Source organism: Oryx dammah, unplaced genomic scaffold (assembly GCF_014754425.2).
Source record: "Oryx dammah isolate SB20612 unplaced genomic scaffold, SCBI_Odam_1.1 HiC_scaffold_36, whole genome shotgun sequence".
In the NCBI taxonomy this organism is placed as follows: Eukaryota; Metazoa; Chordata; class Mammalia; order Artiodactyla; family Bovidae; genus Oryx; species Oryx dammah.
Genome location: NW_024070220.1, coordinates 124,790 through 138,624, shown reverse-complemented (window position 1 = coordinate 138,624; position 13,835 = coordinate 124,790). Strand labels below are relative to the sequence as shown.

The 13,835-nt window shown below is 39.8% G+C and overlaps 1 pseudogene; it reads right to left on the bottom strand.

Moving 5' to 3' along the window:
- The window catches only part of LOC120859158, a 57,031-nt pseudogene extending 45,470 nt beyond the window's left edge, over positions 1 to 11,561 (bottom strand).
- Between the last annotated feature and the right edge of the window lie 2,274 nt (positions 11,562 to 13,835).

Sequence of the window (13,835 nt, the reverse complement as noted above, 5' to 3'; positions counted from 1 at the left end):
TCTCTTCTGATCCTTTGTATTTCTATGTTGTCTGTTGTGATCTCTCCATTTTCATTTCATTGATTTGAGTTTTCTCCCTTTGTTTCTTGATGAGCCTGGCTAATGGTTTGTCAACTTTATTTATCCTTTCAAAGAACCAGCCTTTGGCTTTGTTGATTTTTGCTATGGTCTCCTTTGTTTCTTTTGCATTTGTTTCTGTCCTAATTTTTAAGATATCTTTCCTTCTGCTAACTATGGGGTTCTCCATTTATTCCTTTTCTAGTTACTTTAGGTGTAGTGTTAGGTTATTTATTTGACTTTTTTCTTGTTTCTTGAGGTATGCCTGTATTGCTATGAACTTTCTTCTCAGCACTGCTTTTATAGTGTCCCACAGGTTTTGGGTTGTATTTTCATTAGTTTCTATGCATATTTTGATTTCTTTTTGGATTTCTTCTGTGATTTGTTGGTTATTCAGCAGCGTGTTGTTCAGCCTCTATATGTTGGAATTTTTAATAGTTTTTCTCCTGTAATTGAGATCTAATCATAATGCATTATGGTCAGAAAAGATGCTTGGAATGATTTTGATTTTTTTGAATTTATCAAGGCTAGGTTTATGGACCAGGAGGTGATCTATCCTGGAGAAGGTTCCATGAGCACTTGAGAAAAAGGTGAAATTCATTGTTTTGGGGTGAAATGTCCAATAGATATCAATTAGATCTAACTAGTCTATTGTATCATTTAAATTTTGTGTTTCCTTGTTAATTTTCTGTTTAGTTGATCTGTCCATAGATGTGAGTGGGGTACTAAAGTCTCCCACTATTCTTGTGTTATTGTTAATTTACCTTTTCATACTTGTTAGCATTTGTCTTACATATTGTGGTGCTCCTATGTTGGGTGCGTATATATTTATAATTGTTATATCTTCTACTTGGATTGATCCTTTGATCATTATGCAGTGGTCTTCTTTGTCTCTTTTCACAGTCTTTGTTTTAAAGTCTATTTTATCTGATAAGGGTGTTGCTACTCCTGCTTTCTTTTGGTCTCTATTTGTGTGGAATAACTTCTTCCAGCCCTTCACATTCAGTCTATATGTGTCCCTTGTTTTGAGGTGGGTCTCTTGTAGACAACATATATAGGAGTGTTGTTTTTGTATCCATTCAGCCAGTCTTTGTCTTTTGGGTGGGACATTCAACCTATTTACATTTAAGGTAATTATTGATAAGTATGATCTCCTTGCCTAATACTTTATTGTTTTGGGTTCAGGTTTATACACCCTTTTTGTGTTTCCTGTCTAGAGAATATCCTTTACCATTTGTTGGAGAGCTGGTTTGGTGGTGCTGAATTCTCTCAGCTTTTGCTTGTCTGTAAAGCTTTTGATTTCTCCTTCATATTTGAGTGAGATCCTTGCTAGGTAGAGTAATCTGAGCTGTAGGTTATTTTCTTTCATCATGTTAAATATGTCTTGCCATTCCCTCCTGGCCTGAAGAGTTTCTACTGAAAGATCAGCTGTTATCCATCTGTGAATCCCTTTGTGTGTTATTTGTTGTTTTTTCCCTTACTGCTTTTAATATTTGTCCTTGGTGTTTGATCTTTGTTAATTTGATTAATATGTGTCTTGGGCTGTTTTGCCTTGGGTTTATTCTGTTTGTGACTCTCTGGGTTTCTTGGACGGGTCATTATTTCCTACCCCATTTTTGGGAAGTTTTCAACTATTATCTCCTCAAGTATTTTCTCATCGTCTTTCTTTTTGTCTTCTTTTTCTGGGACTCGTATAATTCGAATGTGGGAGCATTTCATATATTCCTGGAGGTCTCTGAGATTGTCCTCATTACTTTTAATTAGTTTTTCTTTTTTCCTCTCTGATTCATTTATTTCTAGCATTCTGTCTTCTGTTTCACTAATCGTAACTTCTGCCTCTGTTATTCTACTATTTTTTTTTTGCTTCCAAAGTGTTTCTGATCTCATTTACTGCATTATTCATTATATATTGACTCTTTTTTACTTCTTATCGGTCCTTGTTAAACCTTTCTTGCATCTTCTTAATCTTTATCTCCAAGTTATTTATCTGTGATTCCACTTTGATTTCAAGATTTTGGATCATTTTCACGATCAATATTCGGAATGCTTTATCAGGTAGATTCCCTGTCTCTTCCTCTTTTGTTTGGTTTCGTGGGCATTTATCCTGTTCCTTTACCTGCTGGGTATTCCTCTGTCTCTTCATCTTGGTTATATTGCTGCGTTTGGGATGGCCTTTCTGTATTCTGGCAGTTTGTGGAGTTCTGTCTATTATGAAGTTTCCTCATTGTGGGAGGGGTTGTATCAATAGCTTGTCAAGGTTTCTTTGTTAGGGAAGCTTGTGTCGGAGTTCTGGTGGGTGGAGCTGGATTTCTCCTCTCTGGAGTGCAATGGAATGACCAGTAATGAGTTCTGAGATGTCAGTCGTTTTGGAGTAACTTTGAGCTGCCTGTATATTGAAGCTCAGGGGTGTGTTCCTGTGTTGCTGGAGAATTTGCCTGATATGACTTGCTCTGGAAATTGTTGGCCCTCGGATGGTGCTTGGTTTCAGTGTAGGTATGGAGGCATTTGATGAGCTCCTATTGATTAATGTTCCCTGGATTCAGGAGTTCTCTGATGTTCTCAGGATTTGTCCTTAAGCCTTCTGCTTCTGGTTTCAGTTTTATTTTTACAGTAGTCTCAAGACTTCTCCATCTATGCAGCACCAATGATAAAAAATCTAGGTTAAAGATGAAAAGTTTCTCCACATTGAGGGACACCCAGAGAGGTTCACAGAGTTACATGGAGAAGAGAAGGGGGAGGGGGGAATTGGAGTTGACTGGAAGGAGATGAGGTGGGATCAAAAGAGGAGAGAGCAAGCTAACAAATAATCACTTCCTTATGTGTGCTCCACAGTCTGGACCACTCAGAGATATCCACGGAGTTATACAGAGAAGAGGAGAGGGAGGAAGGTGAATGAGGTGGCCAGGAGGATAAAAGAGGGAAATGAAAAGGAGAGAGACAGTTCTAGCTAGTAAGCAGTTCCCTAAGTGTTCTCCACTGTCTGGAACACACAGAGATTCACAGAGTTGGGTAGAGAAGTGAAAGGCGAGAGAGGAGACAGAGGTAGCCCAGAGGAGAAAAAGGAGAGTCCAAAGGAGGAGACAGCGTTCAAGCCAGTAATCTCGCTCTCAAGTAAAAATGGGTATTGAGGGATGTTTTTTTAAAGGTACAAAATTGATAAAAAATACCAAAAAGCAAAGATTAAAAATCTACAGAAGAGGTTGTATTTTCAAAAATAAAATATTAAAGAGGAGAAGAAGAAAAACAACAACAACAAAGACACAAGAATTATTTTAAAAACAACTACAACCACCCACATATATATATAGTATATATATATATAATATCATTTGCTTTAAAAATAGGTACTTTTTTTTGAAAAGTGATAGTTCAGTTCATTTCAGTCACTTAGTCGTGTCCGACTCTTTGCGACCCCATGAATCACAGCACTCCAGGCTTCCTTGTTCATCACCATATCACGGAGTTCACTCAGACTCACGTTCATTGAGTCCGTGATGCCATCCAGCCGTCTCATCCTTTGTCGTCCCCTTCTCCTCCTGCCCCCAATCCCTCTCAGCATCAGAGTCTTTTCTAATGAGTCAACACTTTGCATGAGGTGGCCAAAGTCCTGGAGTTTCTGCTTTAGCATCATTCCTTCCAAAGAAATCCCAGGGCTGATCTCCTTGAGAATGGACTGGTCGGATCTCCTTGCAGTCCAAGGGACTCTCAAGACTCTTCTCCAACAGCACAGTTCAAAAGCATCAATTCTTCGGTGCTCAACTTCTTCACAATCCAACTCTCACATCCATACATGACCACAGGAAAAGCCATAGCCTTGACTAGACGGACCTTAGTTGGCAAAGTAATGTCTCTGTTTTTGAGTCTGCTATCTTGGTTGGTCATAAGTTTTCTTTCAAGGAGTAAGCGTCTTTTAATTTCATGGCTTCAAGTCACCATCTACAGTGATTTTGGAGCCCCCAAAAATAAAGTCTGAGCCTGTTTCCAGTGTTTCCCCATCTATTTCCCATGAAGTGATGGGACCAGATGCCATGATCTTCATTTTCTGAATATTGAGCTTTAAGCAACTTTTTCACTCTCCTCTTTCACTTTCAAGAGGCTTTTTAGCTCCTCTTCACTTTCTGCCAAAGGGTGGTGTCATCTGCATATCTGAGGTTATTGATATTTCTCCTGGCAATCTTGATTTCAGTTGTGTTTCTTCCAGTTCAGCATTTCTCATTATGTACTCTGCATAGAAGTTCAATAAGCAGTGTGACAATATACAGACTTGATGTACTCCTTTTCCTGTTTGCAACCAGTCTGTTGTTCGATGTCCAGTTCTGTTACTTCCTGACCTGCATACAGATATCTCAGGAGGCAGGTTAGGTGGTCTTGTATTCCCATCTCTTTCAGAATTTTCCATAGTTTGCAATTCATGGGGCCATAAAGAGTTGGACCTAACTGAGCGACTGAAATGAACTGAACTAGCTGAACACACTCAGAAGCTTTGGCATAGTCAATAAAGCAGAAATATATGTTTTTCTGGAACTCTCTTGCTTTTTCCATGATCCAGCGGATGTTGGCAATATGATCTCTGGTTCCTCTGCCTTTTCTAAAACCAGCTTGAATATCAGGGAGTTCACAGTTCACGTATTCCTGAAGCCTGGCTTGGAGAATTTTGAGCATTAATTTACTAGCATGTGAGATGAGTGCAATTGTGTGGTAGTTTAAGCATTCTTTGGCCTTGCCTTTCTTTGGTTTTGGAATGAAAACTGATCTTTCCCAGCCCTGTGCCCACTGCTGAGTTTTCCAAATTTGCTGGCATATTGAGTAGTAGGTTATAAAAATAAAAATTAAAGGAGAAATAGAGGACTTAAAAATTTTTTAAAAATTGTTTAAAAAAAGGAAGAAAAAGAAAAGAAGAAAACAAAAACAACAAAAAAGATTGATGGTAAAAATAGTAAAGCTATATCTGGGACTGTCTCTAGTGGTGTTGGCAGTGTGGGGTCAGTTCATTTTCAGATAGTTCCTTGGTCTGGCTTATATTTCTCAAGATCTATAGGCTCCTTCCTATGTAGTCTGTACTAACGACAGTGTTTTAATCTATTGCACCTGTCACTTCCAAGGCGGGTCCCTCTGTTTTAGCTTCTTCTGTTTGCTGGTCTCTTTTGTGTCTGATTTCCACCATGACACAAGGTGGACGGTGGTGGACCTTTTTTGTTTGTTCGTTTGTTTAGGCTCATTTGTTCAGTGTGCTGTGGGGAGGGAGGGATGCTGCATACAAATAACACTGGTGTGTGCTCGCAGTGTCTCAGCCATGCTGGGCCTGCCCCCACTCATGATGCACACTGCTTAGGCTCTAGGTTGCTCTGCTGGGAATCTTCTGAGGCCAGCCCTAGGCTGCACGCACCTCCCTGGTCTAAGCCGCTCAGGGTCAGGCACTCATGTAGTCCTCAGAGATGCAGACTCTGTTGGGCCTGCATTTGGTGCCCTTCCCAGGTCCGAGTAGCTCAGATGTTTGGCGAGTGTGGTCACTGCGAATTTTCACCTTTCCCATCCCTGCTGCTCAGTTTTCTGGGAGTACAACTGGCACCCCTCCCCGGTGGATGGTGACTGCCAAGAACCCCAAGAAGTCTTAGTTAGCAAAGAAGCTTGCTTTCAATTCGGTAGTTAATGTCTCTCTGGAGCTGTGATTGCCCCCTTCCAACCCTTCCGGCTCTAACAGCCTGTCACTAGAGGGGGATGGTCAGCAGCCACCTAATTCTGTTCCGTCCTTTGTTCTGTGCATGGTCCTGGTGGTGTCTTATGTTAGAGTTTTTCACGTGGTAGCTATCCCACAGTCTCGTTTGCTAGCCCAAGTTTGTTTGCTCTGGTTATGCTCAGGGCATTCCAGCCCAATTCTTAAAAAGACTGCAGCTCACACCTCCCTGCCCAGCCCCCACTTGCTAATGGCAGATGGAGGCATCTGCGCTGCTTCGCCACTGGGATTGTTACCACTGGGCTCGTAATCTGTTGGTTTTCTTTATTTATTTTTCCTCCCTGTGATGTTGACCTCTGTGTTTCCAAGGCTCTCCACAGACTCAGCAGTGAGAGTGTTTCCTGGTGTTTGAAAACTTCTCTCTTTTTAAGACTCCATTCCCAGGATGGAGATCCCTCCCTACCTCTTTTGTCTTTTTTTTTTTCATCTTATATTTTTTCCTACCTGTTTTTGAAGACAATGATCTGCTTTTCTGGGTGCCTGATGTCCTCTGCCAGCATTCAGAAGTTGTTTTGTGGAATTTACTCAGTGCTGAAATGTTCTTTTGATGAATTTGTGAGGGAGAAAGTGGTCTCCCGGTCCTATTCCTCCGCCATCTTAGGACCGCGCCCCTCAACCATATTTTTTATTTCTTGTATAGATATTTCTACTTTCACTTTGGTTTCCTATTTTCTGTGCCTTTTGTTGCTGTTGCATTTCTTTATTTTTAAAAACAGGTTTGCATTTCTATGCTATCTGTAATTTTCTGTTATTCTATGGGGGCTCTATCTGATCTTCTTGTCAGATTTTCTTTCTTTATTCTCGATTTGACACTCTGCTCTAGTGCTGTTTTTTGCCTTGAGATTTACTTCATTGGTTCTGTTTATGAATCTGTTGTCTTCTCTATAGTGTTTATTGCCTATGGTCCATTTATTTATGTTACTTTTTACATCTCCTCAATCTCTTACTATGGCATCGTGCTTCTCTGAGTATAAGTTTGGGTCTGATCTTCTCAGGTGTCAGCACTTGAGAGGGTAAAAGGCCAGAAGGCTAGGGGTCTCAAAACGAAGGAAACAGCCTGAAAGTGTCCGACATTTTTGTCTCTCTAAAGCGACAGGAGGAAACAAACTCGATATATTTTTTCCTTCTCTATACAAAATTAAAGGAGGTATGTCTTAAATATTGTGTTGCCATAATGATACCTGGTTTCACCTGAAGTTAAGGATTCTTAAACCTTGAGATAACTAATATATTTTTCTTATGGAAATGTTTGTCTTAAGCTACCCTAAGTACTATGCATTTACTCCACACTCTGTCCTCAAATCGGTTCCGCCTAATTCCTCAGAACCTACTTAACAAACCAACATGTTATACTCAGATATTGTTTCTCTAATCTATGTAAACGCAACTATTTTTACGGTAATCTGTCCTTCAACAAGATTCAAGTTAATCATTTTATGGCCCGGAATGAATCGTCTGTTGCCAAGATTATCCCAAAATTCATCTTATGGCTGAGGGGCCTGGTGCCATTCTGAGTTTTAAGATATTATTTTCTCTCATTAACAGACTGCTAGTGACTGTAGAACTTCCAGCTGAAGACTAACAGGGTGGTACTCTTTCTGCCTCTTTCTGATGCCTATGTCAGAAGCTTTCTCTATTTTCTTTTTACTTTAATAAAACTTTATTACAAAAAGGTCTGAGAGATTAAGCCTTGTCTCTGACCCCAAATTGAATTATTCTCCTCCAGAAGCCAAGAATCACAGCGTCTTTGCATTCAACAACAACCTTTCATCTTGGGGGCTCGCCTGGGTTCCTTCAGGGCAAGGGAATGATGCTTGGAGTTCTAGTTTTTTGTTCTCCTAGAGAACACTTTTTCTGCTCTACTTTACTAATTTTATGGGTGCTTGGGTGAATGAATGAAATTCCCTGTGAGAAGCAGGTGAGGAGCCCTGCTCTGCGGTTCCACAGTGATCTCATACAGCTTATGGCAGAAACCTGTTAGGGGTTTATACTGACCTGCCAATGCCAAGAGGCCCCCAATGGAACTGACCAGAAATGGGCATAGTGTGTGGACTGAACTCTCCTTTTTCAGTCAAACGTTTGGTCTCTTTGACCATTTCATAAAACCTTGGGAATAAGAAGTACTAACCTAATCTATTGGATCATTGACTTTCAAGGGACTTGTGATCTACACTGTTACTGTGTACTATAGCTTAGGTCCAAAACTTGGATCAGCAGTCAGGAAAGTGCCTAGCCTAGATAGAAATCAAAAGTTCGAAAGCTACCCTAAGTACTATGCATTTACTCCACACTCTGTCCTCAAATCGGTTCCGCCTAATTCCTCAGAACCTACTTAACAAACCAACATGTTATACTCAGATATTGTTTCTCTAATCTATGTAAACGCAACTATTTTTATGGTAATCTGTCCTTCAACAAGATTCAAGTTAATCATGGAGCTCTAGCTCCAAGAGCATCTCTGAGGCGAAAGTATACTCAGATTGCAACTGCAATTCCCCCCGCCCCATTGGTAATGTTGGTTCTTAGTGGACCAGAGGTGACTCTTTTACTGGAGTTGTGATGCTTGGAAGGTACATCTTAGTTTTATGTTCATATCGGTCTTTTCGTGGTCAGGAACATACTCAGGGTCGTGCACAGCCGCTCAGGTAACAAATGTTTCCCCCAGCAGTCTTAGTTTGGGTGGCATTCCAGAAGGTTTCTCTGATTCCACCCCTGGTGGCATCAGAGGCAAACAAGGTTTTAATGGTGAAGGGCTGGATCTCAGGTAGGAATGCCATTAGGTATATTTCCACCCAGTCTCAGTGGTAGAATCGGGAGGAACTGTGTCAGTAAGGACAGATTAAGTCCAACCAGGAAAGAAAAGCTTTGGTCTAAAATTTGTCTACACTCCCGTCTTGAGCAGGGAAGGATGACTCTGGTAGAAAGATGGTGCTGGTCACTTTTTCTCTCTCTTACAGATGGAAGCTAACAATTCCAGACTCACTCCTTTGAACTGTATCCTGAAAAACTGGGATAGATTTGATGCCCAGGGCTTAAAAAAGACACACCGAGTCCTCCTATGTGATACTGTGTGACCACAGTATCCATTGCAGGATGGTGAACAGTGGCCAGTTGGAAGGTCTCCTAAGTATAATAGTGTTTAACAATTAAACCGGTTCTATAAGGAACCGGGAAAAGTGGTCTTAAAAGATAGATTTCTATCTCAGTCAGCTCCAAATATTCACCATAAGCTATTAAAACAGGCATATGGAACAAATCATTCTTTAGATACTCTGTTACAACTGGCTCAGACAGTCTTTTATGGCAGGGAATATGAGGGAAATAAAGAAAGGCAGAAAAAGACAATGGAAAAGGTGGAAGCCTTCATAATACCTGTGAAAAATATTCTTAAAGAGCTCCAGAAAAAGGCCCAGAGGGACCCAGATGAAAAGGGATGGGTTTAATATTGCTGTGGAAAGGAAGGACACCTCAAATAGGATTGCCTTCAGGCATCTAAGCTACCTCGGCTCCATGTGCAGTCTGCGAAGGACCACACTGGAAGAAAGACTGCCATCAGGGTTGTATGTCTCTGGGGTCAGACTCTCAAGACAATCAGGACTGAAGGTGCCCAGGGGTCCCCACACAAGCTCCCATCCTAATTACAACTGAGGAACTCTGGATAGTAAACATTGTGGGTTGGCATTCCATCGATTTCCTTTTAGATATAGAGGCAACTTACCTTGTGCTTACTGAAGCCCTTGGCCCAATTTCTTCCTGATCCACTTCCATAATGGGACTGTTTGGATGAGGCAAAAGGTATTATTTCAGTTATTCTTTACCTTGTAACTGGGAATCTGTTCTATTTTTATATGAGCTTCTGATCATGTCAGAATCTCCTTCACACGTTTTGGGGAGGGATACACTGAGCAAGGCCCATGCCTCTGTTTTCATGAATATGAAGCCTTCCCTTTCTCTCCCCTTAGTTGAACAAAAAGTAAATCCTAGAGTATAGGCTGATGGAAAATCTCTGGGTCAAGCACCCAATGCTATTGCTATAGTTGTCAAGCTCAAAGACCCACACTTATTTCCACATAAGAAGCAGTATCTACAAAACCTGAGGCTAAGGAAGGGTTAAAACCTATCATCAAAAATTTAAAGGAGCAGAGACTATTAATTCCCTTTAACATTCCATGCAACATTCCTATTTTAAGTATAAAGAAATCAAATGGTAAATAGAGCCTAGTCCAAGATTTATGGCTAATAAATGAGGCTGTAGTTTCTTTACACCCTGTGGTGCCTAATCCTTATACTCTATTGTCTGAAATTCCTGAACAAGCCAAATATTTCTCACTAATTGATTTGAAAGATGCCTTCTATTATTTGCCTTTGGTGGAGGAAAGTAAATTTCTATTTGCCTTTGAAGACCCTACGCAGCCAGCTTCTCAGTTAACTTGGGCAGTTTTGCCCCAGGAATTCCGTGACAGTCCTCACTTATTTGGACAGTTTGTCACGGGATTCACAAAACTTTAATAGCTCTGAAGCTGTGATGTTACAATATGTAAATGATGTTTTGCTCTGTGTTGAGACAGAAGACATTCGTGAGCCTCAGAGAGTTCTTAAACATTCTGGCAAGCTGTGGTTACAAGGCATGAAGAGAAAAGGCTCAGCTTTGTCAACAATCCGGTAGATCTGGGCCTAATCATATCAGAAGGAACTAGGGTCATAGGCCCTGAGAGAATTAAACCTATATCAAATCATCCCCTACTTATGACTTTAAGACAATTGAGAAGATATTTAGGAATTACAGGTTACTGTCACATTTGGATTTCCTGTTATGTTGAACTTGCCCTCCCTTTACATAAACTTATAGCTGAAACTCTGCAGGTCCAAAATCTTAACAGACACATCACAAGCACAGACATTGAAACTGTAATCAGAAATCTTCCAGCAAACGAAATCCCAGGTCTAGATGGCTACACAGCTAATTACTATCAAAAATTTAGAGAAGAGCTAAAACCTGTCCTACTCAAACTCTTCCAGAAAATTGCAGAAGGGAAACTTCCAAAATCATTCTATGAGGCCACCATCACCCTAGTACGAAAACCTAACAAATATACTGCAGAAAAGAAAACTACAGGCCAATATCACCAATGAATATGAATGTAAAAATCCTTAACAAAATTCTATTTCAGTTTAAAATTCCGTTTTAGCTACATATGTGAACATGCTTTCTGGGTCACATGATTTAATCTTACATTTTGCCAATAAGTGATAATTTTGGAATATTTGCTCTAAAGACAGACGTTGTTTTCTTCTTCCACAAAGTCAAGTAGTGAAGCCGACCTTTGAAAAGTTTGTCACATTTTACTAAACCCATAAAGTTAAGAGGTCGAAATAAACTTTTCATACTCTTTGTTTCAAATATTCTGAAAGTCCCCTTTCTTTCCAAGACTTCTTTCTTAAAGAGTTCTTCATTGATCACTATACAAGTACTACTCTCATCCCGCCAAATAGATTTAAACTGATCACTTTCCACTCCAAGCTTTTTTGTGGAAATGTGAGTGAAAGAAAATAATTCAGCTCATGTGTTTCAGAGACAGAATGTGTAGCATGGCCTTTTTACCACAAGTTCTTCAGACAAAGCCTGAAAAGCATATTCTTCCATCACAGACCTCAAAACCGAGTCCCCAGTAAGTGTATAATCATACAAAGAAGATCTAATGGATGTTTCTGAACCAGTTGATTCATCCTTAGGAGGCCCATCTAGAATTTCTGCAGAAATATGTACCATCTCAGAGAAATCTTTCTTCAGATACTTTTCTTATTTGTCCGATTTTACACACTGCAACTTCCAATGCCGCTTGGCTGGCTTACAGAGAGAAACTCTCTAGACCATCACAGTGGTTATCAAAATCAGAAAGCTGTGATATCACTAGGTCACTGATCTCCTAGCAATTGAAGAGTACTGTCCAACCAGTGTTTACTTCAGCATCAACTTAAAATACAGACTGCTTACAGAAATAGTAATGAAAACCATAAAGCCTGAAAATCCTCATTCTTACAGAAATTTTACACAGAAAGATCACATCAATAAATCTACCTGTTTTTTGAAATAAAAGTTATTTATCACCCTTCTATACACACATCCTTAATATTCAGTACTTTTATCCAAGCAAACGTGGGTCTACTCGCTTTTGTGCAAAAACATCAATCAACTGACTGTGGGTTTCTGACAGTATACTAACTGACAGTATACACACTGACAGTATACTAATGCATCTATATGGAATTTAGAAAGATGGTAATGATAACACTGTATGCGAGACAGCAAAAGAGACACAGATGTATTGAACAGTCTCTTGGACTCTGTGGGAGAGGAAGAGGGTGAGATGACTTGGGAGAATAGCACTGAAACATGTACAATATCATATATGATAGGAATTGCCAGTCCAGGTTTCTTTTTTTTTTTTTCCAGTCCAGGTTTCAATGCATGATACTGGATGCTTGGGGCTGGTCACTGGGACAACCCAGAGGGATGGTACGGGGATGGATGAGGGAGGTGGGTTCAGGGTGGGAACACGTGTATACCTGTGGCAGATTCATGTTGATGTATGGCAAAACCAATACAATACTGTAAAGTAATTAACCTCCAAATAAAATAAATTTATATATATATAAAAAAACCTTCTGGAATGCGAAGAGATCTGCAATCTCTTACCTCTCTCTCTCTCAGCTTTCATACTTTTCAAACTTAAGGAGAGGTGGCTTAGAACATGAAAGGACATAAAGTGTTGGAATAGAGCTTGATCATAAATGTGACTGAAAATCTCAGTATTTTATATTATGGAAACATATCTGTCTATTTTATATAGTTGTTTGTATATACATATATGCATAAATATCTATTCATATATAACAGTTCAGTTCAGTTCAGTCACTCAGTCATGTCCGACTGTTTGCAACCCCATGAATTGCAGCATGCCAGGCGTCCCTGTTCATCACCAACTTCCGGAGTTCACTCAGACTCACGTCCATCGAGTCAGTGATGCCATCCAGCCATCTCATCCTCTGTCGTCCCCTTCTCCTCCTGCCCCCAATCTCTCCCAGTATCAGAGTCTTTTCTAATGAGTCAACTCTTCACATGAGGTGGCCAAAGTACTGGAGTTTCAGCTTTAGCATCATTCCTTCCAAAGAAATCCCAGGGCTGATCTCCTTCAGAATGGACTGGTTGGATCTCCTTGCAGTCCAAGGGACTCTCAAGAGTCTTCTCCAACACCATAGTTCAAATGCCTCAGTTCTTTCGCACTCAGCCTTCTTCACAGTCCAACTCATATCCATTCATGGCCATAGGAAAAACCATAGCCTTGATTAGATGGACCTTAGTCAGCAAAGTAATGTCTCTGCTTTTGAATATGCTTTAGGTTGGTCATAAGTTTCTTCCAAGGAGTAAGCGTCTTTTAATTTCATGGTTTCAGTCACCATCTGCAGTGATTTTGGAGCCCCACAAAATAAAGTCTGACACTGTTTCCCCTGTTTCCTCATCAACTTTCCATAAAGTGATTGGACCGGATGCCATGATCTTCGTTTTCTGAATGTTGAGCTTTAAGCCAACTTTTTCACTTTCCTCTTTCACTTTCATCAAGAGGCTTTTTAGTTCCTCTTCACTTTCTGCCATATATATATATAAATACATATCTTTGTATGTTCATATATATACATATACATACACATGTATATTTCTATACCTGTCCATTTTTGACATTAAAACTGGACAAACACTTGAAATTTGGTAGATATTTATTAAAAGGAGAGACAGGAGTGTTATAAAGAGTCCCCATACTTTACATGCAGCCAAGAAAACATATTCTGAAGTATTTCCAGTTACATATATTCAATAACTGAGTAGACTTTTGAATCATTCTTCATTTGAGTTTGAATTTTTTTCCATTGCTGTTACACCTAAGAGGAAAAAAAGCTATTGTACTTTTTTTTTAATGCACATACACATACACACACAGGTGTATATATGTATATATGTCAAAATATAATTTTAGGCAACTTTATT